The 27,975-nt window shown below is 43.2% G+C and overlaps 1 protein-coding gene across 1 annotated transcript in view; it reads left to right on the top strand.

Annotated features, from left to right (window-relative positions):
• The window catches only part of LOC126100570 (uncharacterized), a 140,714-nt gene that overhangs the window by 45,488 nt on the left and 67,251 nt on the right, over window positions 1-27,975 (top strand). The gene's annotated exons all lie outside the window — the stretch shown is intronic.

The following is a 27,975-nucleotide window of genomic DNA, read 5'->3' as shown; positions in this document are numbered from 1 at the left end:
AGAACGATGGGTTCGATGACGGTTTGGATGTACCGTGCACTATTCAGTGTCCCCTCGACGATCACCAGTGGTGTACGGCCAGTGTAGGAGATCGCTCCCCACACCATGATGCCGGGTGTTGGCCCTGTGTGCCTCGGTCGTATGCAGTCCTGATTGTGGCGCTCACCTGCACGGCGCCAAACACGCATACGACCATCATTGGCACCAAGGCAGAAGCGACTCTCATCGCTGAAGACGACACGTCTCCATTCGTCCCTCCATTCACGCCTGTCGCGACACCACTGGAGGCGGGCTGCACGATGTTGGGACGTGAGCGGAAGACGGCCTAACGGTGTGCGGGACCGTAGCCCAGCTTCATCGAGACGGTTGCGAATGGTCCTCGCCGATACCCCAGGAGCAACAGTGTCCCTAATTTGCTGGGAAGTGGCGGTGCGGTCCCCTACGGCACTGCGTAGGATCCTACGGTCTTGGCGTGCATCCGTGCGTCGCTGCGGTCCGGTCCCAGGTCGACGGGCACGTGCACCTTCCGCCGACCACTGGCGACAACATCGATGTACTGTGGAGACCTCACGCCCCACGTGTTGAGCAATTCGGCGGTACGTCCACCCGGCCTCCCGCATGCCCACTATACGCCCTCGCTCAAAGTCCGTCAACTGCACATACGGTTCACGTCCACGCTGTCGCGGCATGCTACCAGTGTTAAAGACTGCGATGGAGCTCCGTATGCCACGGCAAACTGGCTGACATTGACGGCGGCGGTGCACAAATGCTGCGCAGCTAGCGCCATTCGACGGCCAACACCGCGGTTCCTGGTGTGTCCGCTGTGCCGTGCGTGTGATCATTGCTTGTACAGCCCTCTCGCAGTGTCCGGAGCAAGTATGGTGGGTCTGACACACCGGTGTCAATGTGTTCTTTTTTCCATTTCCAGGAGTGTAGTTCAAAGAAGGTCAGTTTCTTTTGTATTATTCGAAATAGGGGAGAGATTGTCACGGATATGATATTGCGAAATGCGGTGGTAATCATGAAGCAGAGGCGTTTTTAGTTGTGGCAATATTTTCCCGTCAAATTTCAGTCACCAACTTTCTTCTCCGAATGTGGAAATATTTTGCTGTCGCACACCTAAGTAGGGGAAAATGTCCATTATAATAAAATAAAGAGAAAAAACAGCGCGTTTTTCTCGAGCGTTCGAAACTGGAACGGTAGAGAAATAACTTGAAAGTGGTCCGGTGAACTCTGCCAGGCACTTGACTGTGAATTACAGAGTGACCAACGGGGGTGTAGATGCAGGTAAGGTGCTGTTGTGTCGTACATTATTTTCTGACTCGTTATTTAATGTCAGTGAAGTGATGAAAACGCAGAGGAATGGAAGCGCAGGTACATACTGCACTGCTACACTACGGATGAATCATCCAGATGTTTGTCACAAGGTGTTCGATTCCGCCATCTTTTAATCGCTCCATCGAAACTTTCCCTCTGTGAATCTGCTGGTCATAACTGTCAGTAACACACTACTACTTCTTCACCAACTTGCTCCTCTGTTGCCTTTATAACCGCTAACATTCAGACATTGATTGTAGACAAACGCAGAGTTCAACAGATAAATGACCTTGATGACTGGTAGAACAGGCACATCTCCACGGTTTATTACAATTTTTAATCGGTTTCAACCATTCGAGCTGGGGCACTTCCGTGATTAGACCTTGAATAGGTGATCATTGAGATGTCTCTCATGACAAGACGCGCAATTTTGCATGCGAATGGCGCATAACACTGTTTTCCGGGATGAGCTACTTATATTCCAAGCACATTTTCGTGCTTAGAGACATGCGAGTTTTCTGTACCTGTAGCGTGTGTGAAGTGCGCCACATGGGTTTCGTTCGGCGATGTTTTCAGAACCTACAACGATTTTCGTGGAGAAAGTTATTATTTACCAGCAGTCAGCAAAAAATAGATGAGAGTAGTAGTTCTGTGGTTCTGTTGCAGTTCTTTTTGTGGTTCGTAGAGACTCTCCACAGAGATGAACAGTAAAGGTAGAGTGAGAGTATTGGTACAGGTTTCCTCTCCATATGTCCCAGTTATCTTCTTCTGTTCAGTAGCGAACAATTATCTCTGTCCCGTGCCAACACCTGCCTCAGCTTTCGGTATCCCCTGTTCTTACTCTTTATATCCATATCATTTCACTTCGTTCTTTTTTCATTCATTATCTCTTCTACTAGCTTTTCTTGTACTTTCTCGCTCTTGCCCAGGCTAATTAACTCCTGCTCTAGATTGTATCTATCTGTACCACTGCGACGCGTATCTGTTAGTATTTCATTACTCTTAGCGGACGCAGATATTGTAGTATGGAAAATATACTTAAGGCAATGCTAATAGGACAGACATTATTCTATTAATCGTATGCTTAATTATATCTGTCTTCTTCTTCGTCTTGTTTTGTCTATTTAACGAGTACTTTTAAACTTGTCAGTTACCAGAATAACTTCTGTCTCCTCATTCTCCCGAAAATACGTTTCTGATTTCACTGTGCTATTCTTTCATCCTTTTGACCATTTCTTGCCGATTCGTTTGACCATGAATTTGAGTTTCGTTACTAATGTTTCAAAGGCTACATAGATTCGAATCCTAATGGGTGTAAGATCTCTAAAAGTTATCTTAAATATATAAAATTGGTCAAGTGCGATGTGACATAAATGACCGAATTTTTTGGTTGAAGCAACTTAGCAGCTCCAAGGGACCACAGACCTTAATAAGGGACATAAACCTGAATTTATTCCTGAGAAAAATGGGTTCTTAACAGTCGGACAGACGGACGGATGAACAACAAAACGGCACTATAAGAGCTGCCTTTTTACAGAGTGATGAATGGGAGCGTAATAATAGGCGCTACCTGTATATTCGTCCACTACATTTCGTTAGTAATTTTGTTATTTGATTGTCAGTACCAGTATTTTCCACGGACAGCTTCGTATCACCTGTGAAGAGAATTTCTAAAAGGATTCTCGGTATCATGCAAAAGGGGGCTTTGAAGAGATCAACCACGTAAAATGAATAATTAGTATGGGGTGAACCATAGAAAATGTAAATCAGGACCTCAGTATGACACATCTCACGAATACACATTCATTTTTTAATACTCATTTTCTGGGAGTGGTTTTCAATGTCACAAAAAATGTACACGTCCAGCGGCAGAAACGAATGTCATCGTATTGTTGGTTCTCGATTTGTCTCCGAGTGATAATAAAATAGTTCTTTGCTCTGATTCTCTCCAAGCACATCTAATGTCACCGCGGCCTCTCTTTGCATCCGTTTCACTTGTGAAAGTTTGCTTCAAAGCTAAGCTTAGTGCAAGTCCTGTCGCTTTCGCTTCTGTGCAGAAGACAAAGACACTTAATCCTTCGGACGTCCTAGGAAACTCAAGTGTGATCTTTACCTTTAACTTATTGGTCGTATACAAAAATATCGTACAGAATGTGTTTGTTACTTCTGTAGCATAATTTTAATAGCTTTAATATTTTAATAACTTTAAATTATTTGACAATGTAGCATTGGCTATACAATCAAATTTCTTTGTTAAATCAAAGGAGATCCCAAAAAGACACATCTTCTCCTGTATACTTTCCACTATATTGAACCAGAAAAAAATATGTTACACGGACATCTGATGAGCCATTCCTAGCATCCAGCTGTCAATCAACTGTACGCATCAAATGGTGCATTGCCTCTTTAAAAATGTTTGAAAACGGAGGTGAGAGTGATACAGCGCTGTAGTTTTCAACATCAGAGGGTCCTCTTCTTTTTATTTAGATACCATACCTCTGCATACGAGTACTTATGGGGATCTGGAAAAATACCTTTGTGGAAAGATGTGTTACATCAGTAAATAAAAGCAAAGCTAATACAGGATGTACAAATCCTCAACTTCGTACTCGGTGTCTGATCGTACTCATATAAACAATTAAACTTTATAGAGCCAATTGTTATTTTATTTTCCTTTTAATTGATCTCCAGTAGTTCCATTTACTCCTGTTGTCTTAAAACAGCGTTCTGTGACAAATCCTTGTAACTAGGGTTGTGCAAGAAATTTTGGTTTGGTTTAACCACAGTACACAAAAAATGACCATCAGACGAACTGCTTATCTAAGTAACATATTTATTCCACACTTTCAGTGATCTGATATCTGAACCTTCCTGCTGCATCCCTGATGTTGTCCTTATTGGCAACAGTTCCTTTTGTGGCGTCGGTAAGTGGTTCAGATACCACAGCTGTCGTACCTTGCTGCTTACAAACGGTGCATTGGCGTCTGTGTCCATACTTGACGTTTCACGAAGACAATTTGCATCATCTTTTCGTCTTCTTCCAGTAAAGACAGGTATCAACTGGACGTCCTCCAAGTCTCTCTGCTTGGAAGTTCTTCCTCTCTTCAAATATTTATCATTCCAAACCACCTTCTTCCTCTCCTTCCTTTTCCTTCTACTTTTCCCCTCCATCATTCTCTGTAGTAGAGAATTCCTACGTAGTATGTGCCCTATCCATAACATTTTCCTCTTCCGTATCATGCTCCCGAAGTTCCTCTCCTCTTCTCCCCTGCTCAGCACTCCTCATTTCTCATTCCATTTCACTTTCTCCATTCTTGTCCATAACCAAATTTCGAAACTTTCTAAAAATTTTATTCTTTCTGTCTGACTGTTCACACTGCAGAATCCGTAAGACACAACACCCCACAAAAAATTGCGAATCTCTTTCTAAGTGTAATGTAGCTGTTTCTGGCTGTCAGCAGACCTTTAACTCTCCTGGAAGCTCACTTTCCCATGGAGATTCTGCGTCTCCCTTCCTTTGTTACAACTCTTACTGAAAGTTATCAAGCTTCCCAAATACTCGAATGACTGAAACTGTTCTGATACCATCCCATCAAGTGATATATTAATTGCATCGCCTTCTTTTCTCCATTTTCGTCGCCCTGGTCTTGCTGATGTTCAGTTTCATGCTTTTTTATTCCAGTCTCTGATCACAAATGAATTCTTTAAATAAATGACCAGTGTCAGTCTGTTATGACCATCCTCAGATCTTTTTTACACCACGTCCTAAAGTGATACGGCCATAATGGCATCGTCAAAACATATAAATATAATCAGCATAGCATCGTCTCATAGATTTAAAATATGGTGTAGAAAATGTATGTAAATCTATGTGACGATGCTATGCTGATTATATTTATATGTTTTGACGACGCCATTATGGCCGTATCACTTTAGGACATGGTGTAAAAAAGATCTGAGGATGGTCATAACAGACTGAAACCGGTCATTCAACTAAAGAATTCATTTGTGATCAGAGACTGGAATAAAAAAGCATTTTACAGTATTGGACCACTGTTTGTACACGCGATTATGTCGCAGTTGGTGAAAGTTCAGTTTCATTTCTAACTCTCTACGCACGGTTACAGTAGTCTCCACCATTAGCTGGAGCACCCATTTGCCAGTCTAGCACCTCTTTTATTACTTCGTTTAATGCAGCAGCTGCTGATGTTTTGTTAACACATTCTCAATCTTATAAAGCGCAGGCTGTTGATTTTATTCTGCATCTACATCTATACTCTGCAAGTAACGTTATGATTTGTGGCGGAGAGTGTGTATTGTGTTTTGAAACCAGGGACCTAGAAACGACGGAGAGGCTTCGTCTCGCCGTAGCCCTCAGTGGTTCACAACCCCACAACAGGCCACAGCGGTCCACCCACGCCACGCCGCCCCCCACCGAACCCAGTGTTACTGTAGCGGGTAGTACTTTTCATACCATCACTTCCTCCTTTTCCTGTTTCAGTCGCGAATGTTACGTGGAAAGAGCAATTGTTTGTAAGGCTCTGTGTGAGCTTGAATCTCTCCTGTCTTTTCGCAGTGCCTCTCTTGTAGCGTCTGCCACTAGAGTTGGATAAGCACGCTTGGAACGCTTTCACGTTTGGTAAACAAACCTGTCACGAGACGCGCTGCTCTTCTTTGTATCTTCCTTACTGACTCTACCAATACTATCTGTTAATGATCCGAGACTCACGAACAATACTCAGGTATCGCTCGAACGGTATATTTGTAGGCCACCCCCTTCGTGGATGGACTACACTTCCTGAGATTTCTTCCAACGAATCAGAGTCTGGCATCTGCCCATCCTATGATTAATTTTATGTGTACATTCCACTTTAAATAGCTCCGTATGCTTACTCTCAGGAATTTAAGGGGCGTTGCTTCCAGTGATTGCTCGGCAATCCTGTATTCATACAATGAGGGGTCTTTCCGCCTATTTATACGCAGTACGGTACATTTGTTTATGTTGACGGTCAAATCCTAATCCTAGCACCGAACGTCGATGTATCGGGCATTTCGCTACAATTTTCTAGCGCTGTAACTATATATGACAACACCATCCACGAACAGCGCGATGGAAGTTGGGTTTCTCCTGGCTCACAGTAGGCCAACTCTCTTCGATGCCTGGACACAACAGCAAAACGGATATAAAATCCTACAAAACTGTACTCTTGTAGATTCTTTGGATCGCCCATTTGGTCCCGGCGAAGGTTCGAGTCCTTCCTCGGGCATGGGTGTGTGTGTTTGTCCTTAGGATACTTTAGGTTAAGTAGTGTGTAAGCTCTAGGGACTGATGACCTTAGCAGTTAAGTCCCATAAGATTTCACAAACATTTGAATTTTTTTTTTTTTGATGGCCCATTACGAATCTGATGTCGGAATTACAAAATTCAAAATGGAGGATCCAATTTGGCGAATCAAAAATTACAGATTTAGCGGTTTCGAGTAAAACTTCGGGTAAAAAGTATTGTGAGGCCGCTGATAACAAATTAGAAGTCTAAATTGCAGTATTGAAATGTTTTATTCGATATTTTTATATATACAAACTCACACATACACACACACACATCTCTTAAGCAAGATGTAACAGCTACGCAAGAGCCTCTCAGCGGTTAGCTTTGGTTAAAATAATGAAAACGGCACCAGTTACTTATTTTTTGGTGCTTAGCACAACGCGTTTCGAGAATTTATTCTCACTTTCAAATGGATTTGTGCATTTGCTTACATGAATATATTTGGTGATGTTTCCATGTGTGACTTTTTGCCTCTCTTGCGGCTTTTTGAAGTTAGACGAGAATCAGAAAACGGGACCTTATGAATCTTTGAGTATTTTTAAACGCTACTGTTGCAAATGGTATGTTTGTTTGTCTACTTACAGGTGGTGTGCCTCTTCCATTTTACAGATTATGACACACACTCAAATCATCACTTACACTGTTTGTTCACAATATATGCTACAAAGTTATTACGAAAGAGTTTGTACACAGAGCTGTTACAGTGTTCTTGGATTGTAAATTATAAAACGTATTTTTATCACTATTGACTAATAAATTATCGATTATATTTCTTTTTTCCTAATGAGGAAATGTACATATTTAAGAAACTTGTTACAGTTTGCTGGCTTTCAAAAGAATAAATGAAGTGATGAGGCCCTCAACTATGTACCCTCTGACTCAGAGTTGAAATATTAAAAGTTTTGGCTGGTTTCGTTGTCTAGGGGCTGTGATACGTAGTTATCGCATTACAGGCCAAATACTGGCGAGTCTACAGTATACAATATGCATATATACACATGAATCGAATGGTCGAAAGTTCGTATCACTCGGCAACTACGAATGTAACGTAGAAATTTATAAATGAAAGATTGCAATTAAATAAAATCTGCAGGTACTATCTTAACGACCTTAAGTGATGAGTTCGATAGTAGAAGTACTTTTGAGAATGCGGTATATTTCTGAAAAACACGTATTGGTGTCGATGGTCCAGCAATTAAAATATAAGTTGAATAACAGGGAAACAATAGATTCCTACTTCACGTAATTGGTTATGAACGATAACATAGCTCGCTGTGAACATAGTTCACTGTAGAAACCACGGAAATCTCACACGTTCACAAGTCGGCACACCGAAGTATTTCTATCTCTCGAGATCACGTGGAAACCGCTCCACACTCTCCGAGTCTTTCCTGCGACCGTATGTCCGCCGCGCCGTCGCGTCCAGCACCTCCCGTGTCCTGTGCCGGCCTGTCCCGGACTCTCCCATGTCCTCTCCTGTGCTGTTCTCCCACTTCCATCGAGTCCCCCTATTCACGAGCGCTGTGATTGGCTAGAGCTCTCCCGCCATATCTTCAAGCCAACGCACACTCAAAAACATGAAACACTTTCTAAATATTGGATTTACTTTTAAATGACTTGAAATTAAATAAATATTCCTACGGCTGGACCATAAACACGCTTTAACACACATTATTTAATACAAAAATAAGTTAAATAGACATATATCAAAGGAATAGCAAGCAAAAGTAGGCCAGTAGCCTAACGTCTCAGTGCTTTCTAAAAGACAGTAAATAATTATCAAAATATCCACGGGTGTACTGCCGGTCTACAGTGTCCAACGGGCACAATATTTCGGCGATCATACATGTCGCCATCATCAGGTGAACTGACGGATTGAGCTCCTGTGAACGTGCCTGTAAGGGGATCCGTACGCTATGGCTGCTCAGGGGGAACTGGGTTCGGTCTCGGCGGCGGCCGATTTAAATACCCTCCGCCCGCGGCACACTCCCTCCGCCGTCCGCGCCCCGCGCCACGGTCGCGCGGTGGAACAGATTGCGACGGCGACTGAGATGACGTCAGTGTGATGGCTCTGTCCGCCGTGGTCGTCACAATTATACGTTTGCTCAGTTTACTCTTGATTAACCCAATCGCTGGTTCCCAAGCCTTGCTAAGATTATAGCCACAGTCACGGTTTATGAGGTCGTCATTGGTGTGAATTTCGATGGCCTCTCTAACAACGCTGTCCCAGTATCTCGACGTCTGTACCAGAATCCTCGTGCGTTCATACTCCATAGCGTGATTTTTCGACAAACAATGTTCAGCGACCGCCGACTTGCTCGGATACATCAGTCGAGTGTGCCTCTGGTGTTCACGGCATCGAACCTCGACGGTACGCATCGTCTGACCAATATACGACTTGCCACATTGACACGGAATCTGGTACACGCCGGCCTTCCTCAAACCGAGATCATCTTTGGCGCTCCCCACCAGTGCACGAGTTTTATTCAGAGGACAAAACACAGTTCCGACCCGGTGTTTCTTCAAAATGCGGGCGATTTTCCCCGAGAGTGCGCCTGTATATGGAATAAACGCAGTGCCTACCTCCTCCCTCGTGATTTAATCCATCTCCACAGGTTGTGCTGTAGTGGTTGGGTGGAGAGCACGTTGAATCTGCCACTCTGAGTACCAAAAATTTTGTGCTGAGAACGCTAGAACTAAAGCATATCTATCAGGGACTCTGAAAAAGAAATGTACAGTTCTCGAAAGACGGGCGCTAACATCACCGGACTCACAATATTCTGCAGTGATGCCCGATGTCATTAGTTCTCTCGGTTTCGAACCACGGATACATCTGTCGATTGGTCAGCTATCTGAAGACGCGCAGGAAGCTCGGAATAAGGATACACGGCGTTACCGAGATTTTACAAGCAAATATACCAGCGAGAAAACGGTGCTTGTTGTACTCTATGGGTCTACAGGCTCCTGACACCTTCGGATTCATTCAACTCGAGAGTCTAGAAAACGATAAGTGAAGAAAGTAAACAGCTGCTACTTGAGATAAAATATCTGCTTTTCGAGCCCAGTGAGCCGATCGACAGCGACCTCTCTCAAAGCTATGTAAATGCCGTGTGACGAGGGCCTCCCGTCGGGTGACTTGCGCGTCGATGAGGATGAAATGATGATGAGTAGGACAACACAACACCCAGTCCCTGAGCGGAGAAAATCTCCGACCCAGGCGGGAATCGAACCCGGGACCTTTGGATTGTCAGTCCCTCGCACTGACCATTCAGCTACCGGGGGCGGACTCTCAAAGCTATAATGACACAAGCGACGAAAGTGACTATGGTTGTATAACACTAAAAGTTGCAAGATATTCACAGGACAAAGCTTTGAGCCAGACCACGAGGCGTGCCTGTATAGCTCTGCCGGTAAAAAATGGCAAAAGGCAAAGTTCCAGACTCATTCCATTTCATTAGAACCTATGCTGGAGAACAGCTGCGGAGCTGAATTTAGGGGTGAGGTGTGTCTGGATAGCTTAGATGGCAAGATCATTGTCAACGAAAGGTAAGAGTATATGTTTAATGCCAATTTGACACACATTTCACGAAATTTTAATGTTTGTAGCAGTGCGTATCCCGCTTATCTTTTTCGTGTCTATGCAATATTTCTTTTACGGTTACGCAGTCCAACGTAACTCATGCTGTGTACATTATTTATTTTCTTTGTACTTGGAACTAGATTTGCGCTCTACCAAAAGTTGGGTACTTGTGGTACACTGCGTAAGTGACGTAGTAAATGGTAGGATTATCGGTGGTATCGGTCGGCAAAAAAACATAAATGAATGTGTGAAACATATAACTAGAACCAAACCACAGTGTTAGTCATTGTGCATTTTTTATCCTTACGGAATATAAATTGCATTTTATGAGTAATAAAAATTAGTTTATTGCGTAACCTCTGTGTTTTTATCCAGCCAAAGCATTTGATTTCGACGCAAATACAATTTACATATACAAACATAAAAAATATAATTACTATTGTTATTTTGCACTCAGTGGAAAGTTCTTCACCATGATCAAAGGCAAGTGTTCCTTGTTATTACTGATAAATTCGAAAGTTGTTTATGGATTATAGAAATATGTTTTACATAAGTTCGACGAAATATTGAAGCGATCACTTTTCTGTTGAGGAAATTGCATTTTCTGGCGATGTTTTATGAATTTGTATTTTCTTTATTTTTACAACAACATGCCTCTGTATCACGTTACAAATCAACAATTTTCGAATAGAACCTGAATAAAAATAGAAAATTACAATTTTTCTATAAATATTGTTTACTTTTAAGTAATAGACAGGAGGATAATAAGTAGAAATAAGCGTCCCTGGATTAGCTGGCATTTAATATATTCTTTCTCAGTTTCTAGACGCTTCACCGCTTCCGGTTTTTACGGGAATCTTGTAAGACATTGATCGGATACTCAAAGAAAGCGATCATTATGAGGTAACACCCGATAGTAATGCAGCACATTTGACATACAAGTAATGCGGGTACGTCCTTAACTGTCCAAAGCTCCTAGGAAAACTACCATAGTCACGCTTACTTACGATAGTTACGGTAGCCTACAGTAATTTTACAACTCTACTTAGAACTGATTACAAGAGATTTCTTCTGCGAAAATTTCGAGAACAGGCGTTTCTGAAGTCGTAAATGCAGATCCCAGTAATTTCTTTGTAATTTGGATGTTAAATACTTCATTTTGTTTGCGCTGCGTACTGAGAGAGGTAACTGCGTACGTGTGCTCTGCTTGTAATGTGAGAGCCTGCGCTCTGACTATCGCGTGTGGGTAGTCCGGCAGTTCACGCTCTGAAAGGCAGAATGCTGCCTGAGAGGCCGAAGTGTGTTCCCCAGCTAAAGTAGAAAGTCCTTGCGAGGCTACTGTATTACAGCCTGTCCTTGGCGATCGCACATATGGCCATGTCCACTCACTTTCGCTAACGAGCACCTTCCGAACTGTCACAGGAGAATTCCAATGTTAGCAGGCTGCAGAGAAAGCCGCATGGATGTAGCTGCATGCGGTTAGTGAGGCACTGCAACGGGTGTGGGCCTGTGTACGTCGCAGGCGTCTGACCTGGTAACAAATATGCTGCTGCACAGGTTTCCATTGTCCAGATACGTTAAATCCTCCCATAGTGATGACCAGTGAACGGCGACCCGTGGAAAACTACAGCAGGCTCTGGGGTAGCCATCTATAAAAAGCAAGCTATAAAAGCCAGCTGTAAAAAGTACTCCGTATCTTCAACTTTCTGAAGGCCTTTTAGTGTGCTACGAAACAACAACTGTGAGAAAAGCATCTGTTTTCTTTCTTTGTTTTTTTATTTTTTCAAGTGAAAATGTACATCACTGTAATCACTGCTACCAGTCACATTTACTGTTTTTGCAACTTCATGTTTCAGAGAATGATACCTCTATCATCTGGTAAATTTATGTCAATTAGTAGCTCATGGATGATTTGTATGTACGACTTTTGGACAAGCTTTGGAACTGTTTTTGAGTAGTCACTGGCTGTTTCTCCAGTCTCGCCTTTCATACGTGCACACTTTTTCAGGTGTGTTTAAGTGATATCCGGGGCCGCTTGCAGCCTCCATGCCCTGGAGATAATTAGATCATGCACCCCCTTCCTCCCATCAGTTCCCCCCCCCCCTCTTTCTCCCTCTCTCACACACACACACACACGTCGGGCCTACGTGAACACGTCACTGCGTCGCTGACGTGTTGAGTAGCAAAATGCAGTATTTCTTATGATGTCCTTCGACCTGACGTACATTTACGACTGCATACGTGCTGAACACCGTGGTGACAGTTATCTGCCAGTCTTGCATCGGTGAGCGACAAACCACTGGACAAACGCCAAGTATGATGGTGAGACCATTGCAATACTCCGTGGAGTAGTAAACAGATATACCAGATGGAGATTCACAATGAATGTATAGAATTTCTCTTAGATCCCATGTCATTATATTTAAGGGTTCCGACTGCATTATGTGAAGGATGCACGCGTAATTGAATTCTTAAGCGATCAGTGTTGGGTTTGCAGAAGAGCCAACACCGTGTTACAAGAGGAGGCAGAAATGCACGCGTTTTAGCTCATGCAGGCTGGCGTGAGGAGGGAAGAACTATACTGACGTGAGGTCTGGAACATGACAAGGAATTAGAATTCAGAAAGCGGACGTAATGAGTTTGATACTTAAGTTTAATCCATTAATGATGAACGTCGCTCTTGACGGTACATGATTCACAATATTATCTGTTCAGAATTCATTCTAATTACTGAATATGGCGCCTTGCTAGGTCGTAGCAAATGACGTAGCTGAAGGCTATGATCAACTGTCGTCTCTGCAAATGAGAGCGTATGTAGTCAGTGAACCACCGCTAGCAAAGTCGGCTGTACAACTGGGGCGAGTTCTAAGGAGCCTCTCTAGACTAGACCTGCAGTGTGTCGGCGCTCGGTCTGCAATCACTGATAGTGGCGACACGCGGGTCCGACATATACTAACGGACCGCGGCCGATTTAAAGGCTACCACCTCGCAAGTGTGGTGTCTGGCGGTGACACCACTATCATCAATAGTTCACTAATGCTAAACATTCATCCATCGTCATGTACCTCTTCTGTGCTTTAACTCTGCTGACACATCTAACCGCCTATATGCTGCAGTTTTCAGAAACGTTGCCCTATTGATAATAAGGTACTACTTTTCAAAATTTTTATCATTAAGAATATAAATTGGGTACGTCATTTTGTGTCTGCATACAGTATGTCAACCTTCAAGATCGACGGTATGCAGGTGGTAGTGGATCCCAAGCTGAGTATTTTGAGATGAGGAACCAATTGAAGCAAGTGAATATTTCGGGCTCTGTTAGGCCTTGTATGAGCGATTGGTATGCGGCAGAATCTTTCCAAACTGTTATGTTTCACAACAAATCACTGCCTGCTGCTAGAGAGATAGGGAAAAAAACGATACTTAATGTTACCGACAACTCTCATCTCGATACTGATACTTTTTTACTCGATAGTTTCAACTGATACTTTTACAGCAGTACTTTATAGTAGGCATCGCGTAGAGTGATAGCAGTGATGATCTATTAGAATTTGGTTATTTACCCAAAATTTTGGCCACATGATTAAGTTCCAACAGTTAGAACAACCGCATTTGCGAGCACTAGCAGGCCAGCACTGTGTCACCACTGTGGGCAAAGCGGCGGTTTTCAAACTTTTCCGCCCACGCTCCCTTGACCTGAACATAAACATCGGCTCCTTTCGCACATGACACCAGACCCGAAATATGAGGGAAATAAGCTCAAGTTTTGAAAGAAATTAATAAGAGTAGATATTTCTTAATTCACTGTGGCCATAACACGTTTTAATAATGGATAACATATTTTCACACATTTTAATCAACTTTTAAAGTCATCAGATCTTATTCTTGGAACGAAAGCAATCGGAAGAATGGACCGGGTTTTTCGTCATTAATTATGCAAATCTCGGCACAGGATTGCAATTTGCGATCTGTATTTCTTCTTAATAGCTGCTAATGTTAAAAAGCCTGCCTCGCGTAAGTGGATTTGACAAAAGGTATCAAAACTCGTATGATCTCGTTCCCTACTTGCGGTTACTAACTAACCTTCAACCCGATTATTACTGAATCATTTATTTAGAGTCACGTAGTATGATTCAGCTACTATATATCACGCTGCCATACTTACTTGCCTGCTTGCTAGATATCATTACTGGCACACATGTTCCTTTACTCAGAAATCAAATAATTTTTTTATTAAATGACCGCAGCACCCCTATTATAATGCTGCGACGCCCGTGGGAGCCGAGATGCACAGTTTGAAAACCCCTGTTTTAGATCAGTGGGAAGACAATGTTGTGCAAGTTAATCAACAAGTACCTGAAAATTCCAGGGACATCAGTTCTCTCTGAGCTCTTATTTTCAAAAGCAGACAGCACGTTCTTAGAGTTACATAATACATTATCAGCGAAAGGGTTGCATAAAATATTGCTTTTGATTGACTGTACGGAGGAAGAATGCGGAGTTTAGGTAAGATTTAATTTCTTTGCTTTTGGGTAATACTGAACTGTTTTTCTGATAATCTGTTCAGCAATCTCTTATTTGCAGTTCCTGCAAAGGCTATACCCGAACCTTGGTACATGCTTTCTACTATCTTTATTACGTGGAATTAAGAAAAGAGGAATATCTCTACACGTAATGAAGACTATAGAATGCATGTGCCAAGGATAAGAAATGGAAACTCTAAGACCAGGACCAATATCGGAGTAAGACAAGTATGCAGTTCGCCTCCGATTCTTTTTAATATTTGTATTGACGAAGTAATAAGGCGATGAATCAATAAACTAAGTTTTTATGCTTATGAATTCAATGAAAGGAATTATTCTATGGCATTACTCATCGCTGATGATCGAACTGTGATTGCTGATAGCAATAACATACTCCAAACAGCTGCTCATATTTTTATCCACAACAGCCAAGTTATATAATCTATTAGTATCTTCAAATAAAACAAAAGTTTTGGCTTTCAGGGGCCAGGACCCAGTTCCCTGTAAAATAAAAGTAAATGATTAGAAGACAGAAAGAGTAAACTCGTTCAACTTCTTAGAAAATACCGTTTCATTCATGACAGAAATGGACACACAAAAGCAAGTTGAAAGTTTTAATTACGTTGCCTGAGCAACCTATAGAACCCTCCGAACTAAAGTAAGAAAGGAATCTCGTCTTAAATTCTACGAAAGATGTCAGTATCAACCACGAAATATGGAAGCGAGGTGTGGACTGTTATAAAAACAAATGGATAAAGAACATAAGCATCAGAGATACGATTTCGTAGACGAGTCGCTGGATACGCACTATCCGACAGGAGGAGGAATATTGGCATCAAGAAGCAACTGGGAGTGAAAAGCGTAAGTGAACAGGTTAAGGAATACAGAAACAACTGAAAGAACATTGTCACAAAAATGGAAGACGACAGAATACCCAATTAATTATGAATTATTAGTGAGTGGGCAGAAGATCTTTAGGAAGACCGAGGAGAAGGTGGAAAGATCAATAATTTGTACCAAGAGGACGTAGCAGGCGAATGCCTAATACATTCAGAAAGAAGTTCCAATTTAAAAAAAAATTGTAATCTGTAATGAAAACAGCTCAATTTATTTTAACATTGTCTTATTTCATTTTAGAATTGTGAAAACCGACTCTCTCACTGTGTATGATACAGAGATTTATAAACAGAGATGGAGAGATTTAGTCCAAGGAGAGAACTTAGTCTAATCTTTGTATCAACGATAAGTATAGATATCTCAGGGCATCGATACTTTTCTTTTGATGCTTTTGTGAGTACAATAGAGTTCTTACGATACTGCTCATCAGCAAAGCATCGATACTTATCGCTCGAAATCGCGATCCTAGCTGCGGCTCGCTGATGTTGATACCTTCACAAATAATCTGCAGTTGTTTATGATATGTGCACGGTGGAGTTTACACCTGATTACAGTTTATGACTGGTTCTAGAAGATAAAGAATCAGTCGTTTCAAAACTGGCCGACATGCGTGTAATTTATGGAGCAGCAAGGTGGAAAGCACGAAATGACAAACGAATGTTCTAAGGAAAAGTAAAACAACATGCGACATCCTAATTGGAAGAAACTTATCGCTCTGAACAGAAACTTTGACAGTCTGGGTGATTAGATGTCACGTTTTACACAAGTAACTGTTCGCGTGATAGTATTTAAGGAGGTGGTGTTGATTCATGAGGAGAAGATTCATCAATAAGCACCCGTCAATTTGGCAGTGAATGCGGTAAGCACTGTAAAGGCAGAATAGCTTTTACGCCCCTAAAAAACTGTGTACAAGCAATGAGGCCAAATGATATTGAACTCCTAGTTCAATTTAGCCAATGAATTATGTTAGATTGATATTGACAGTCATCGTGTTGAATAACGGTTGTGACTTAAAGTTCTTGCTGTAAAGGCCCTTTACACGATCAAACTTGTTCGTCAAATTCGGTGTTTCCTTCCCACGAGTTTTTCAAACAAGCTCACTGACGTACCAACGCAATTTGTTAAATTAAACCTCACTTCTGAAACAGCTGTCTCGCTTTGGGTATCGTGTTGCGAAGTATTTTGACACTAATGGGACTGGCTAGCAATGCGGACAAAGCATTTCTTGTAGAGAATATGACGCTGGTTACCCTCAGAACTTGAGGTTTACATCAATTATATCCAAATGGACAGTCAAAATTTTAATATCTTACTAGGATCACTTCGCATTCATACTGCAAAAGAAGACACAGTTAAGCGAAAATCTGCTCTGCTCTACTTGGTTTTCTAATGCCAGTTCACTAAAATACCAGAACGTGGGAACTTGTACATAGTCCAAGGGAGAACAGGAGAGCTTCGGTTTTATTCATTTCACTGCACTCGCACTTGTATGTTTGTAGAATACCGATTTCCTTGTTAAGGTCTTCCTTCATAATAGATGGCTGGGAAAGACTCAACACCTCTGCCATTTTGCTGATTGCCAGTGCTCATTTACTGATTGCAAGTGATAGTTTGTTTTTATCCTTATCTATAGTTTCTATAATTGTGGAAACTCACAGTGAGCTAATATGTAAGAAAAACTCTTTCTCGCTGAAAATGCGGGGCGAAACGTCAACACCAACAACGTCCGATATTTTGTCAGTCCGGCCGTCAATCAAAATATCTCTCAAACACGTCAGATTGAGTCGATGTTTGGCCAACACATCAAACAAAGCAACACACTGCTAAATAATTTCAGAAACTAGTGAAATTTGACATTTTTTGGTCGTTTACGACGGCCTGAAGATGTGTGTTGGTTATATGAATAAAAAACTAAAATGTTCGTTGACTAAAGTGTTCAGCTCAGAATATTTTACTATCTCTTTACGTTCGACTCTGAAGTTTTCATGCACATAGTATTTCCAATGTTTCGATTGAGTTGTATTTTTTTCTAACAGTGGAGACTGTTGTTTATGTCAGTGGCGCAAAGGTCCTATAATTTGTATCAGAGTCTGAATTATTGTGCATTTTTGAAGTATTTTCGGTTACACAGGAGCTTATTTCTTGTTTTCTGTGCTCTGTTGTACGTACTACAAAAGTTTCTCGCTACTGCAATTACGAACGACTCAGAACAGAGATGTCAGCAATGTACTGTAGCTTAATTTGAACGTTTAGAAATGTAAGAAAAACAGCTCTAGTCGCAGAATGAGGAAGCTCTCACTACTTTCGCTGGCATTATTCAGAAGAAACTGTCTGTGTCGTAATTACTGTTCTCAGCCCCGCACTTTTTACTGAGTCTGTGCGACTCTCATAAAGTCCGTCTGGTGAAATTCCAAATACAGAAGATGGACTGTACGAGTCGCATCACAAGGAGAGTTTCGACCACTTATTAAAACCTTAAGGAAAATCAGGTAAATGCTGCATCTTTACTTGAAAAGTCCCTATTCTTATTCTGGTACATGTCTTTAGCAGCCAGTCTTTGTTAGGGCAAATTTCCCACAAGTAAATACCACGATTAAGAGGACGGGTATATACATTATTTTTCTGTATGATGTAATGCAAGGAAGGAAAACGAAACAAAAAAATGTTCAGATGTGTGTGAAATCTTATGGGACTTAACTGCTAAGGTCATCCGTCCCTAAGCTTACATACTACTTAACCTAAATTATCCTAAGGACAAACACACACACCTCCGCGGGGACCAGCCACACAGTCCACGACTGCAGCGCCCAAGACCGCTCTGCTAATCCCGCGCGGCGAAAACGAAACAGTACTATAAAAAGTACAGAGCCTCTGGTGACTTGCGTGATGAAAAGGTGAAAGAAGACACATTGTAAATGTCATCTCATGAAATCTTAAAGACAATAGCGCTCGTCGCAACGAAATTATTACATAACAGCTTCTCAGATTTTCACTCTGACGTTATAACATGCTTGTATTACTTTCGACGACTACTGATTATTACCTGACCTCGGGAAGAAAGTTGTTGTAAGTGAATATGATGTATTAGCTATGGAGATTTATAACCCCTCTTATGTACTCGATTTCTTTTTTTCGGAGGCTTCCTTCCTTACTATTCAGGAGTCAACAATATTTCGTTCCCTGGATTCAGACGTCTACATATACAAATACACTCCTGGAAATTGAAATACGAGCACCGTGAATTCATTGTCCCAGGAAGGGGAAACTTTATTGACACATTCCTGGGGTCAGATACATCACATGATCACACTGACAGAACCACAGGCACATAGACACAGGCAACAGAGCATGCACAATGTCGGCACTAGTACAGTGTATATCCACCTTTCGCAGCAATGCAGGCTGCTATTCTCCCATGGAGACGATCGTAGAGATGCTGGATGTAGTCCTGTGGAACGGCTTGCCATGCCATTTCCACCTGGCGCCTCAGTTGGACCAGCGTTCGTGCTGGACGTGCAGACCGCGTGAGACGACGCTTCATCCAGTCCCAAACATGCTCAATGGGGGACAGATCCGGAGATCTTGCTGGCCAGGGTAGTTGACTTACACCTTCTAGAGCACGTTGGGTGGCACGGGATACATGCGGACGTGCATTGTCCTGTTGGAACAGCAAGTTCCCTTGCCGGTCTAGGAATGGTAGAACGATGGGTTCGATGACGGTTTGGATGTACCGTGCACTATTCAGTGTCCCCTCGACGATCACCAGTGGTGTACGGCCAGTGTAGGAGATCGCTCCCCACACCATGACGCCGGGTGTTGGCCCTGTGTGCCTCGGTCGTATGCAGTCCTGATTGTGGCGCTCACCTGCACGGCGCCAAACACGCATACGACCATCATTGGCACCAAGGCAGAAGCGACTCTCATCGCTGAAGACGACACGTCTCCATTCGTCCCTCCATTCACGCCTGTCGCGACACCACTGGAGGCGGGCTGCACGATGTTGGGGCGTGAGCGGAAGACGGCCTAACGGTGTGCGGGACCGTAGCCCAGCTTCATGGAGACGGTTGCGAATGGTCCTCGCCGATACCCCAGGAGCAACAGTGTCCCTAATTTGCTGGGATGTGGCGGTGCGGTCCCCTACGGCATTGCGTAGGATCCTACGGTCTTGGCGTGCATCCGTGCGTCGCTGCGGTCCGGTCCCAGGTCGACGGGCACGTGCACCTTCCGCCGACCACTGGCGACAACATCGATGTACTGTGGAGACCTCACGCCCCACGTGTTGCGCAATTCGGCGGTACGTCCACCCGGCCTCCCGCATGCCCACTATACGCCCTCGCTCAAAGTCCGTCAACTGCACATACGGTTCACGTCCACGCTGTCGCGGCATGCTACCAGTGTTAAAGACTGCGATGGAGCTCCGTATGCCACGGCAAACTGGCTGACACTGACGGCGGCGGTGCACAAATGCTGCGCAGCTAGCGCCATTCGACGGCCAACACCGCGGTTCCTGGTGTGTCCGCTGTGCCGTGCGTGTGATCATTGCTTGTACAGCCCTCTCGCAGTGTCCGGAGCAAGTATGGTGGGTCTGACACACCGGTGTCAATGTGTTCTTTTTTCCATTTCCAGGAGTGTAGATCTGCATCAATAAATCCGTTTCAGTGAAGACTCAATTCTCCATATACAAAAACAGCTTGAAACGTCTGATTGCTTCACAAATATGTTAATGCATTGAATATATGACTTCAAGCATGTAAGCGAGAAAAAGTTTACGAAAGATTTTAAACTGGATGAAAATAGTCTATGTAATTTGCGCTATGTATTAAGGAAAAGCTAGTTCTTTTCACGCATCTCAATTTTTGACGTCATACCTCCTGAACTATGTGTCGTACAATGATACACACTGCGCAAGAAAATTAAAGGATCACTTTTTCGAAAGCCAGGAATACCCACCCACTGCTACGCACAAGTTTGAATTTTGGCTCGATGGTGCGTACGGCCTTCCTCTCTAACGGTGCAAAAATAAAATGGCGAAGAGTCCCTCTAAGATCTCCCAATTCGGCAGCACCATGGGTACTACCCTCGCACTTTAGCTGAGCGTGCTACAAATGTACCTGTCTGAAGCTGCGACAAAAATTAAGCCTCGTAGCTGCTCTAGCGCAACCCCTTCGACACCCCTAACGCCGCCGGCGTTTTGCTGCCTTCAGGCGCTGGTTATTAACCCACCTTAAACGTCTCATAAACTTCTGAGCTGTGGCTTTCTTTTCCTCATGTATCGACACCTTGCTGTTTGGAGCGGCATCGAGCCCGAGGGTAACGTCGTCATATACCCTGAACTGCGCGTCGAACAATGATATAATTTTGCAGGTGCAAATTGCGTTGTAAATAGAGTTAGCTTTAAAGAAGTAATAAATTAAAACGTCGTGTTTGATACTGAAGTTTGACCATACGAACAACGAAAATATAGTATGCTGTAAACATATTTTCCTTTCATCATTTGGTTGGGGGTGTCAGCGAGTTGAAGTTTCATAAAAGTTTGAAATTATGTGTTAAGTTTGTAGGAAATCGCTAAGTACTCTCATTCTCAAATATTGGATGAATCTAGTCGGGGTATTTTGTCGTCGTCACTCACGCTGCCTCACACAAATGCACAGTTTTTAATCGTATTACTAGCATTATTGCCGGCCGCTGTGACCGAGCGGTTCTAGGCGCTTCAGTCTGGAACCGCGCGACCGCTACGGTCGCAGGTTCGAATTCTGTCTCTGGCATGGATGTGTGTGATGTTTAAGTAGTTCTAAGTTCTATGGGACTGATGACCTCAGATGTTAAGTCCCATAGTGCTCAGAGCCATTTGAACCATTTTTGCATTATTGTGTTACACTTTTAAGATAAGATTATAACTCTTAATGAGCACATTAAGTCAGTATTTTAAATCTCTAAATCCGGTGAACAATTTCGTGAAATATTAAAAATCATATTATTGTTGCCCCTGAAAGCTGTTCGACAGACAATCTGCAACTGCGAAGTGTGTTTGAAAATTCCTGTTACAAACTTCTCGCACTAGCAGAGGGGAGTGAATACATAATATTTTGAATAGGATCCCATGTCCGAAACTTACCGTTTCCGTTTTGCGATGGTTTCAATTTGGATGTGTAACGCGTACACGTGTACTAAGGGACAGGTGAACAGGCCGAGGTGGTGCAATCGCCTTGTCGCAGCGATCGCCGGATTTAACTCCTGTAGACTACTTCTTGTGGAGTCGCATGCAAAGTTTAATTTATGAGACTCCTGCAGCGACAGAGGAAGATATGCTGACACGAGTTCTGGCTACTGTTCTAGAAACTGGAGATCCACCAGATGGGGTGGAGAGTGTGTACCACAACATACTTCGTAGGTACGATTCTGTAACAACGTTGGTGGTCGCCACATCAAGCCGCTGTTGTAAAGCAACAGTACTGTTCTGTAGGTACGATATGCTGTGTTCCTTTTTGTTTTGGAATAACGTATTACGTATTGCTTAAGTGTTAATACAAACAAATGTTCTTAAGTGATAAATGGATGTTTCATTATGTTTCCTTTCGAATTGTTACGTAATAACTGTACTGCGTCACGCCTAACGCAGTTCCTCAAGAAGAAATGCACGAGTTTAACGTCTGAATTGAAACTGTCGTAGAACGGAAATGGTTCGTTTCCAGACATGGGTACCCATTCAAAATATTGTATAATCACTCACCTCTACAAGTTCTTGGTGTCTGTAACGAGAACTTCCCGAACCCCTTGTAGGTTCCACAGGCCATTGCACGGTGTGTCACTGGAGGTACACGCTATGCCACTTTCTTGTTCCATTCACGGGTGGTAAACTGTAGCAAAGACTGTCGGCATCATCCTGAAAGAGCCCAGTGTTTAATTTTAGCGTAGTGGTCATTACAGGAGATATAATCTATGTTCAGGACTACGTGTGTCGTGTGTTGTTTGACAGCTGTTGGAACGCTGACTCCCGGCATTTCGGCAGTAGAGTTCTGCGCCATGTACAATGTCTTTCTTAAAACACCACCCACCGCATTTTTTTAACATCTCTCTGACGTCCTGACTTAATAAAACACATGGCGAGTCGTGCAGCGGGTCCCACACCGACGATCAATACTCAGGAATTCCTTGCACGGAATTTCTGTAAGTGTCCTATTTCGTTCGCAAATTACATTTCCATAGGATTCTCCCAGTAAATTTGAATCTGGCATATACCTACACTACGACTAGAGTTATGTGGTCGATACACATTAAATCGCTCCAAACAGATACTCAACACTTCGAGGTTGTGATCGACGCCAGAGACTGATAGTCGATAGCACAAAAAACGATATCGCCTCTTTTCACTTATTTACCTGCACCGCGTTCACTGATTTATTTTTAAAGCCAGCTCTTAATCGTTGCACCTGACAGTAAACATCTGTTAGTCCTACTTCATTTTGTAACAAGTTTCTAACAGTCACCTCCCTTATTGTGACTCCTGCAAACAAACGCGTTGGTTATAGAAAGTTTTCCCTAGTTCACAAACTATCTGATCAAAAGTATCCAGAAACCCCTATGTACACTGGGGTGACAGATACATGGATGGTGACAATATCGCGTACAGAGGGTATAAAAGGGAGGTGCATTGGCAGTGGTGTCGTTTGTTCTCAGCTGATTCTTGTGAAAAGGATCCCGTCGTGATTGTGACCGCATGACGGGAATTAACATACCTTGAACACGGTATGGTAGCTGGAGCTAAACGCAGAACATTCCATTTCAGAAGTCTTTTGGCAATGCAATATTCCAAGTTCCAAAGTGCCAAGAGTGTACCGAGAATACCAAATTTCAGGCATTACATCTCACAACGGACAACGCAGTGGGCCGATGACCTTCACTTAATGACCGAGAGCAGCGGCTTTTACGTACAGTTCTGAATGCTAACAGACAAACAACACTGAGTGACACAACCGCATAAATCAATGTGGGACACAGGAAGAACGTATCCGTTAGGACAGTGCGGCCAAATCTGGCGTTAATGGGCTATGGCAGCACACGACCGAGGCGAGTGCATTTACCAACAGCACGACATTGCCTACAGCACCTCTCCTGGGCTCGTGAGCATATTGGTTTGGATCCTAGACGACTGCAAAGCCGCGGCCTGATCAGATGAGTCCCGGTCTCAGTTGGTAAGAGCTGATGGAAGGGTTCGAGTGTGGTGCAGACAACACGAAGCCGTGGACACAAGTTGTCAACAAGGCACTGTGCAAACTGGTGGTGGTACCATAATTGTGTGGCCTGTGTTTACGTGGAATGGACTGGATCCTCCGGTCCAACTGAAGCGATCACTGACTCTGAGGACATTTGCAGCCATTCATGGACTTCATTTTCCCAAATAACTATGGAATTTTTATAAATGACAATGAGCCATGTCACTGGGCTAGACTGGTAAGCAATTAGCTTTGAATAACGTTCTGGACAGTTCGAGCGAATGATTTGGCCGGCCAGATCACCTGACATGAATCCTGTCAAACAGTTATGGCAGGGGCGGGCAAACGTTGCACGCGGCTCATGTGCACACAGCGCTGCACGTGTGCTGCTCGCGTGCAATCGTCGAATGGGGCAGTGGCGACAGCCGGCAGGGTGCGGCAGTGTAGTACCAGGCTAAGCTGAGGACTTTGAAGCGAAGCGACCACTACGTAGTGAACGTTGTATTTCAAGAACCGGAAAATGCAGAGTGAATCAAGGGAACGAAGAAGTGGAGATTTGCTATCTTTTAAAAAGGAATGGGAGAATCATTTTTTCTTTGTTCAAAAACGTGAAAATTCGAAATGACAGTATTCTCGCTGATCAGCGGAAGTTTAATATTGAACGCCTATATAATAAATTTCAATATGTTCCCGTACTTAGTGCAATAAAAGAGGAAATTCTCAAGCGATTTGGGGATATATCATACTTATCCCAAGGTTTTGAATAGTTCTCGAGACAATTTGCTGTTTCTGTAGATGATATTCATCCCAGTTTGCAAATAGAATTAACAGATCTACACTGTAGATTCTACAGCGTAATTCTCGTATGAGAGACAAGTTCCTTTTGGCAAGACGTGTAATAGATTTTTATCACAGCTTTCCACAGCAAGAGTTTCTTCGTCTCCACTGTGAAGCCGCGAAGATAATATGTTTGGCTCGACAATCGTTTGCGAGAGATTTTTTTCTGTTATGAAAATTAATAAGTCTCGGTTAAGAGTAAACATCAGTAATGAAAATGTCGGTAACTGCTTGCGTTTGTCTGCATGTAGAAATTTTGTTCCAGACATTAAACGTATTGTAAACTCCACCTATGATAATTAAATACAACGTATCGTAGGTAATAGATACTCTTTCAAACCATGATTTCTTTCAAGCACTCGTACTAACCTTATTCCTTCATTCAATAAAGCAGGCCAGGAAACAAAACGCATTACAGAGGAAGGAGCGGAGAGACGGTATGGCGGGGAGGGGAGAGAAGCGGGTGGCCAGCTTGCCCCTGTGTGCACGCAGAACACCTGTTAACTGCACCCGTGCAAGTGCACCGCACACGTGCAGTATTCCTGCCCGCCCCTGAGTTATGGGGTTTAGTCGAGAGGTCTTTTCGTGCACAACGTCCTACACCGGCAACAGTTTCGCAATTATGGACGGCTATAGAGGCAGCATGACTCAATAGTTCTACAGTGGACTTCCAAGGACTTGTTGAGTCCATGACACGTAGAGTTGCTGGACTACGGGAGGAAAAAGCATGTTCGATATAAGGAAGTATCGCGTGGCTTTTGTCACCTCAGTGTAATGTGGAACTGACCACTAGATGCCACGCAGGGCGGAACCGCCAGTATAAAAGGAAGCGGGGAATATTGTGCCCTCTGAAAGGAAGCAGTAACAGCGAAATAGTTGGACTAGTGGATGTCATCGGAAAAACAAGTACGTCTGGGACATCTGCTAAAGCTGCCCAAGTCAATGGAAACGAGAAGGAATAGCCACAGCTGAACCAAGAGAAGGCAGACTTCGTATATTGTCGGATAAGGACCGTCGAGCATCGTTAGGGCGGTTGTAAAAAATCGCATAAAATCACGCGGAGGGAATCTCTTGAGAGTTTCAAAATGCTACCAGAGTCCAGCTAGCACGACTACTGTGTTTATGGAGTTAAAACGAATTGGGTACATCGGCCGAGCAGCTCCTCATAAGCCACATATTTCTGTTGTCAGTGGTAAGCGACGCTTGAGGTGGTGTAAAGGGTGACGGCACTGGACAGTGGGTGACTCGAAGCGAGTGGTTTTGAGTGATAACTCGGGCTACACCATGTGGCAGTCCGGTGGAAACGATTAGGTTTGACAAACATTGGCGATTTTATAGGGTCCCAGACGAAAAATAAACTGCGGATGCAGTCCTGTGGCTGAAACTGTCATTCATCGAGGCAACGGAGCATCGCATTCGCAGCAGAGAAGGCTTTCCTACGGAGCAGCTGGCTCCACCTTTCCTCTGGCGGTTGAGAGACGTTACGGCTACGATCCGTCAGCGTGCAATGACGCATTTGCTGCCATAGGGGCGGCCCAGTGACAGGCACCGGCGCCTATAACTTCGACGCACTGCAGCGTCGTTGGATGACTTTTCTGGACACGGGTCCTATCCTCGATTTTTTCCTCAAGACACCCTCTGCAACCCCTCGAATCCTGTCGCAACATTTCTGGGACACTGTGTACAATTATTTTTCCTAAAAACAAATTATACTGTAGAAATTGGCAGAGCAGCTTGTACTATCACCAACTGCCTCAACAATAATTTAGTTTATACTTACGGTTTCCATTTTCATATGTTTGCATGATCTGTATTAGATAAGATTAGGTGTATCTTTCGTTTCAACAGATTCATACAGAGGTGATACTGCACATGTTAGAAAAACAAGAATACACAACAAATATTTCCAAAGAAAAACAAATACGCTAATGTACCTTCCACAAATCTGAGCCATAGTTGTCTTCATGGATGTAGAATAAGTAAAAGAAAATTTTAAATATATTTTTATTTAAAAGATAATAAATAACTTATCACAAATCGTGTAAATATGGAATACAGTGAAAAGTATATGACAGTTCTCAGTCTATTGTAGCTGTGCATCATCAAACAGAAAAATTATTTTACAACACTTATTTACAATGATCGCATTACTACACTGAAATGGTTCAGAGGTCGGATTGCACTAACACTCATTTTATTTGATATTATTAGTAACATATGCACATAATTTGGTTCTACCATGGAGTTTTCGGTGAAATAGGAGGAATTGGCCACACTTTAGGCTTCTATTAGTCCGAACTTCATTAGTAGTTACAATTTTGCGTCTGCTGGGAAATTAATTAGTAATGGACACCTTTCTGGACCAAAATGAGCGACGTTAAATGTCTGTGAAGGTTATTCGTCTTTCTAGTACTGATCCAGTGAACTGAACTGTCCATGCAGAAAAGACCTAAACTTTCAACGAAAATTTTCTTTAGTGAGTGAACATATCGGGATGCAGTTATTAGTATCCCTTGTTACTTTAATAGGTCTCTACAGGATGTTCTTGAGTTCACACCACAAGTAATTCTTATTACAAGAAACGATCAAAAATTTTCGTTCGAAGGCAACATCGTCCAGAAGACCGCCCCCAGTAGCTGAGTGGTCAGCGCGACAAAATGTCAATCCTAAGGACCCGTGTATGATTCCCGGCTGGGTCGGAGATTTTATCCGCTCAGGGACGGGGTGTTGTGTTGTCCTAATCATCATTATTTCATCCCCATCGACCCGCAAGTCGCCGAAGTGGCATCAAATCTAAAGACTTGCACCCGGCGAACGGTCTACCCGACGGGAGGCCCTGGTCACACGACATTTATATTTTATTATATTTTAACATCGTCCAGAATCGGTACACCACTCTGGTAAACTCGCCGTGAGCACTGAGGCAGTCATCCCACCGAAGCACCATGTTTAAGATACCCGTTCGGTAAAACACCGTATCCTGCTGCGTGAAGAAGTCCGTAGCTGCCGGCTGCACATCCTCGTCCGACAGAATTCCTTGAAGCTTCAAGGCTTTTTTTAAGGAACCGAATGCGTGGAATCACATGGGGGGGAGATCAGGATTATAGTGTGGGTGCTCGGGTGTCTCCCACTTGAGCTGGATGAGAGTAGTCTCTTAGATCGGCATCTTGTGTCGAATCGCGACTTGGCGCACCTTTCCACAACGGTGGTTTTCGGCAACCATGCTGTTCCACGCACATTCTTCATTCTCCTATGCCTGCCTACCAGTGTTTGTACTTC

This window comes from Schistocerca cancellata, chromosome 9, assembly GCF_023864275.1.
Source record: "Schistocerca cancellata isolate TAMUIC-IGC-003103 chromosome 9, iqSchCanc2.1, whole genome shotgun sequence".
NCBI lineage: Eukaryota > Metazoa > Arthropoda > Insecta > Orthoptera > Acrididae > Schistocerca > Schistocerca cancellata.
This window is presented reverse-complemented; position numbering and strand designations above follow the sequence as displayed.